The sequence below is a fragment of the Euwallacea fornicatus genome, chromosome 35 (genome assembly GCF_040115645.1).
Source record: "Euwallacea fornicatus isolate EFF26 chromosome 35, ASM4011564v1, whole genome shotgun sequence".
Classification (NCBI taxonomy): domain Eukaryota; kingdom Metazoa; phylum Arthropoda; class Insecta; order Coleoptera; family Curculionidae; genus Euwallacea; species Euwallacea fornicatus.
The window spans coordinates 1419365-1425922 of record NC_089575.1 but is presented as its reverse complement, the minus strand read 5'-3'; the positions used below and the strand labels follow the sequence as shown (position 1 = coordinate 1425922).

Here is a 6558-nt window from a genome sequence, read left to right as displayed (position 1 = left end):
ACAAACAAGTTTTTTCATTGTACACGTACTATTTAATTCGGTTTGTATTGCATTTTTATGAAATTGATACTTATTTCGTTCAAAAACTGTTCAATAGATTTTGAATCATAATACACCACTGAATGCGGTTTTGAAAGACCTTTAGTTTGAGTTGTCGCTTGACCTATTTTTCAATTAAAAAAATTCGACCATTTTGTGCTATCGCTGACTTAAGCAACATTTAAAAAATTAAATGAACGCCAAAAGATAGTTTTTTTACCCTATTTAATGTTGCTTTTTAATTTAAAAAAATGATAATTTGTTGAAAAGTGGGAAGTTACAAATTAGACTTGCAGGGTACTATACTGGTGCCAGTTAAACTTCAAATTTCATAAATGCCGATTAATAAAAGTAATGGAACCAGTATATTACCTTGTAAACTCCATGGGTGACTGTAAATGCTCTTTATATACTTTTATTATGAGCTGCACCAGTTCCCATGCTCTCGTACCTACTAAATAAATATGTATAACTATCCATTTAAGAGAATTTCATTTTGCTCAAAAGTTCTCTAGTTTTTCTATCGGAATTCACGCTTAACATGTTAAAAGCCTGAAATAGCTGTTAAATATGTCTACGAGTTGTGTTTCTTTCCTGCAATTATGGCAATATGTTGCTAATTAAAGCGAACAATGCGATATGTGTTAACTTGCTCATCACATACCTTTGTTAACTATCACTAAATGGTTTGTTTGTTTTTCCGCTAGATTCCGGAAAAGTTTGGATATTTTAAAAATTGAAATTAAAATGATCAAATTAATACTTCAATTCGATTTTTCAGGGTAAATACGTGAATCCATCACTTATAGGAAAAAATCGGTGATTCGATATGACCTTCTGAACCAGGAACAAAATTAGACTTTGCAAAGTAACACGGAAAAGTTCTCCACATTTTCAAATTTTATCTCATCACCTTCCTGTTTGGCAGATTCAGAGAAGTATATGTGGAAAATCCTTCGGAATTTTCTCACATTTCCAGTTGGGCGCGTTCAATAGGTACCGTGTAAAATAACCGCAAATAGGCTTCGAATGTAATATAAGAAGTTCAACATTAGATAACTCATCTGGTAAAAGAGCTACGCGAAATTCCCCAATAGAACTATATAAGTTTACCGGGAAAACGAATATTTCCGCACTTCTTCCGACCCACCACGCACGAAAGCGCACTCAGATGGGTATCCTCGAGCAATTGTGAAATAGCAACTTTTTTTATTTATTTAATTTAAACCGGACACCATCCACAGGCAAAGGAAACCCGCACCTGCGACGTTAAAAGTCATGAGGGAGTATACAAAAATCTCGGCTGTAGTGCTGCAGTTAATAATAGGAGTCTCGTCTATTGATCTCTTGATAGAGGAAAGAAGAATGCATTATAATGCAAATTCTAAACTGTCAACGAACACTGTCGCAGTAAGAAAGATTTATTCAATACCCCTATTGAAGCATCTACATATATATGTATATACTTGAAAAGCTGGTGGGCAGTATTCGTTGGACTTGTTATTACACGCGTGCTGGTAGTAAAATTTTCATCAATTTGATGCAAAACCTCTTCCTCAAAGGGCGCTATTCGTGCATTTGGTAGAGGTCCGGGTGTCCCAACTAGTTTGAATTTGTCTGTGTCTAGTAATGAACGATTTTGAAAATGCTCAGCATAAAGGCGCTCAGCTTCTCTAGCGTTGCATCTTACTTTTCCATAAATCACGTGCATGTCTGCATTTTCTTCAAATGTACACTCCCCAGCTTAAAATCAGGGTCACCTCAAAATCTCCTCAAAGCTTACGCGCACAAGCAAATGGGGGGGAGGCCACTTTTCCAGCTCAGGATGACTTTTCTTCGAAATCTAAAACGATCTTAAACGATAACTACATATTTCGATGAACGCGTGGCAAAGAGAGCGGTCTCGTACCAAAATACCTGAAACGCGCCATCAGCATTTTTTTTGTTATGTGTCTTTGTCTCTATATTGTAAATTACCCGACTCGTTTCATTATCATGGTCAGTTTGTCCTTTCGTTAAAATGCCCGTAAATCCTGTCATTGCGGCACGAATTGCGGGGGCTATAGAAGATGACCGCGGACAGCGCGAAACCGCTGGAAACTGTGTGGAGTAAGTCTATCTAGGGTGCAGCGAGTGCTTCAGCGGTATGAAGAGACTGAGCAGCTCACTCAAACACCCGGATCAGAACGAGGAACGGCCGCAACAGCTACAGATGACCGTTTTCCCGTTTCTGTTAATAAAATCACTTCTTGCTGGCAATCTATAGCCTGTCTCAAAAATGGAAATTCTAGCTCTCGCTTTGAAACAAAGTGTCGACTATTATATTAGGTAGTGAACTAAGTTTTAAGGCTTTTCTGGAAAGGAACACATGTTTTTTGAAAGATAACGGCAGCACTGGTGCATTCAAAATATTGTCCATTATTTTCTACAACTTTTGCCATAATTCTGGCAAAAGACGGATTTCGCGGCGAGAAAAGGACTCGTCTCTTGAGACAATCCAGGAATCAAGCCATATTTCGATGTCCTCATATGTCCGGAATTACTGCTCTGCGAGGACACGTGTTGTTGACTAAAACAAGTGGTATTCGGACGCGCAACATCTGGGGACTACGGCGGGTGGGGTAGAATTTCCCGGCTGACATTTTCCAGGTAGTTTTGACGAGAATCGCCACATGGAGACGAGCGTTGTCACGCTGCAAAATCACCTTATTGTGACGGTCGTCCCGTTCAGGCCGTTGCTCGCGCAATGCTTCATTTTGAATGCTTCAATTTGATGAGTTGACGTCGGTCCCCCGTGATGGTTTCACCTTGTTTTAGCACCTCATAAAACACCACGCCTCGCTGATCCCACCAAATATAGAGCATTACCTTCGATCCGGGGATATTGGGCTTTCCTATGGAAGTTGACGGCTGTCCTGGATTGCATCACGATTTCTTGCATTTCCGGTTATCGTATCGGATCATCTTTTCATCGCCGGTCACAATTCGGAGCAGAAAACTTTTACTTTTTTGCCGTTGAAGCAATAGACCACACATGACGAGACAGCGTTCAATGTCTTCCGGCTTCAATTCGTAGGGCAGCTAAATTTCTTGCCTTTGGACCGTTCCAATTGATTTCAAACGTTTAAAAACGGCCATTTCCGTCACTTTCAACGATGTTGCCAACATTTTTAATGTTTGATTTCGGTCGATGTGCAGTAACGGTCCCAATTAATCGTCGATAAACTTTTTCTGTTGTCCAGAGCGCTTTTTATCTTCCTACATCAAAATCACCGGATTTGAATTGTCGATGCTAGAATTCCACGGTCTGAATGGGTGACGCATGCTCGGCATAAGCCTTCAGCAGGAAAATATAGCACTCAACGGTCTTTTTCATTCAATAGAAATAAAAAAGGATAGCTTCCTGCAAATTGCGTTTCTAAGACTCAGAACTGGACGTTATTAAAACGATAGAAATATATATCGTTTTCATTATATTTGATTGTCGTGCACTGAGATAATACCTGAAGGACAGCCTGTTCAAATGAAATAACCATTGGGCTTCCCCGATATGAGACTAACTAATTACGCCATCTAACAGAAAACCCTTAAGACTAAGTTTAGTACCTAATACATTAGTGGAAAGCTCTTAGTAAAATGTAACTACCAATTAACGCACAGAGCGTCTCATTTAAGAAATTTTTGTTTTTTGTTTTCAACTTTGATCATTTTCTCGAAAATTGGGATACCTGGGAAAAAACTGAGGACGTCACTAGATTCCGCATGAAAAAACCTGTAAGATTCTGTTTTCACTTAGTCGATATTTAAAAGATAACCGAATTACTAGAGGCGTCTGAAAATGCGCAATTTTCAATTTCGCCCCGTATTTCAAAAACCAAGAGAACTATGATAAATCTGTTTGCGGCATCGTTTCTTTCGCAAAAGAGTGACACGTGCCTGCGAACACCCCAACTCTCGAACTGCAATAATAACGGAGATACCCTGCGAAAATGGACACCCTGTACAGGTACCTGACTGAGTTTCTAGAAGACCACGTTGTACCGTTCATGGTTATTCTTGGAGAGAATGCAACCCTCATGCATGACAACGCACGGCCCCATGCTTATCGCATTTCTGAACGAGGTTCATATCGCGCGATTTGTCTGGCCAGCTTGAGGTCGGGATTTGAGTCCGATAGAGCATGTTTGGGGTGAGATAAAGACACGCCTACAGAGACATGTGCTAGTTCCTAGAATTTCCATAAAGCGTCACGAAACGCTGATGCAAGAATGGGACGATCTTCTGTAGAATGTGGTCCGACACCCGACTTGAAGTATTCCTAGTCGTCTACAAGCTGTTATCGCTGGTAGAGGGGGAAATATTCGGGACTAAAGTCCGCAAAAACTTTCATGTTAGCGATAAATGGACGTTCATTAATTTTATTATTTTTAATACGTTTTGCAGCAAGATGGAAAATTTCCCTTCATTCGAGCGATCATGGTAAAATCACCACATATAGTTACTAGGTGAAGTTGCAGGTAAAAAATCGAATGAACTATAAAATGTTAAATTAAATGCAAACTATGGAGCGACCTTAAATGCATGTTCGGGAGTGTGAATTGAGCAATGTTCACAGTCGAAACGCAAAAATTTGTCGCCAAAAAACGAATGTGAAGCACTCAACTTGCTGCGATCATGCTTAAAATATGTTTTTCACAATATGGAGTTCAAGAATGTAATTGATAAATTTGCGAAAGGAGGCAAAAAAGCCTTTGTTTTGTTTTATTTTTATTTTATTCACACAAGTTGAATATCTAAGACTCTTGAACAAAAACGACTCCGGAGCCCAAACTTCTCACTTTTGACTCGGAATTTTTACGCGGTGGTTGCTCCCACAATGTCCCCTGCAACCGTCTTAAGTTTGACACAACCTTTCTGGAACACCCCCGTATGTATTTGTATTTCCAGAGAAAGGGACTACTTACCATTTGACATTTTTGCCCTTGTGACAAAAACATTTATATCTACACATAAATAATCGTTCATAAAATGCAAGGAAAAGAAGAAAAAATACATCTGGAAATGTTCCAACCAGAGTTGTTGAAGGGAACCGGAAGCGGCAACGTCTTGTTTCTCTTATAAGGCAAAAAGGGTCAGAATGGCCCAGTTGCGATGATTATTTCTCGGTCCTGCCCTAATTTGTTGCAGTCTTTCAATTATTTTTGTCACTTGTGTGCGTTCGTATAGTAACGGTTGGGTGCCTTATCTTTGCAGTCAGTCTTAGTTCAATCTATTTTGTTGCTCATATGTATTGTTTAATTTTTTTTTGTTGCATTTCCCTTCAATATGTGTTCGTAGCGAACAATGGTCTGCAAATGGACCTGTATATCATGGTCGCAGGTTTTTTACTTATCTTTTTATCTTTATACGTTAGCGGTCGAATGTTTTGTCCGCTTAATAACTTTTATTCTCATATTTTGAACGTATTTGGAGAATTTCAGTTTTTTGCCAGTTGTCATTCCAAAGTATTTTACGTCGTTTTTTTGTGGTCCAGTTGCGCGACCGTCTGCTGTTAACGTTGAAGATTCTGTTTTAATTTTGTAATTTGAGAGTAGAAGTTGGTTTTCTTCGACACCTGGTGTTGGTCTCCAGTTACAGCCATTGCTGCCATGGTTTCTCTGGTAGGGCTTGAAGTTTTTCTGCCGCTTTCTCGGTCGTTTTGCCTCGCACGACAAGTGCAGTGTTATCAGCTTACTCCACTACGCGTGCTGATGTTGACTATATACAGTGTGGTAATTTTAACTGACAGAAATCCGGCATCTACATGGCATTTGATGTTTAGGAAAATTGCTTAAACAGGGCAATTTTTATCTTATCCGATAGACTTTTTGGTAATATCCTGACGCAACAAATGTCAACCCCTTAGCTAGGGCAACAGTTACCTTTAGAAGTTTAAATGGAAAGGGGGTTCATCATTTAAAAGATTTTTTCAACGTGACTTCATCCGACATATTACTTTTCGTGACAGACCAAAATAATGCTAAAAATGAATTGTTTTCATACTTAAAAGTTGTTTATTTACTTGTACTTTTTTTACGAAATATTTCTGAAATACCACAATAATCTGAGTATTCCTTTCAACAAAAAATTTAATTCAATCCGTTTGATACAGAAGAGAAGTACTTCACGTAAGTTATAAGATTGCGAATAATGTCTTAGCTGAATTTCGAAAAATCGAAATTTTAACAATGATTGGGCTCGGAGACAGGGTCCGAACACAAAATGAGGTTGCTCTATTGTTTCGACAAAAGTGTCCTGATTTGCCGTCCATCAATCAAGGGACCGTAAGTGAAACAGAAAACATATTTCAAGATCATGATCGTGTGAGAAATACCCCAAGAAATATACCGCAAAAAATTGATGACGATATAAAAAGCAACACACTTTTGACATTAGAAGAAACCCCGATTGCACTAGTCCGGCAGACAGCTCGTGAAAATTTAATCAGTAATAGATTCGTTTTGCAAAAATTGAAACATG

At 38.8% G+C, this 6558-nt stretch overlaps 1 protein-coding gene across 1 annotated transcript in view; it reads left to right on the top strand.

Moving 5' to 3' along the window:
• Window positions 1–6558, top strand: part of mib1 (mind bomb 1) — a 268995-nt gene that overhangs the window by 16062 nt on the left and 246375 nt on the right. The gene's annotated exons all lie outside the window — the stretch shown is intronic.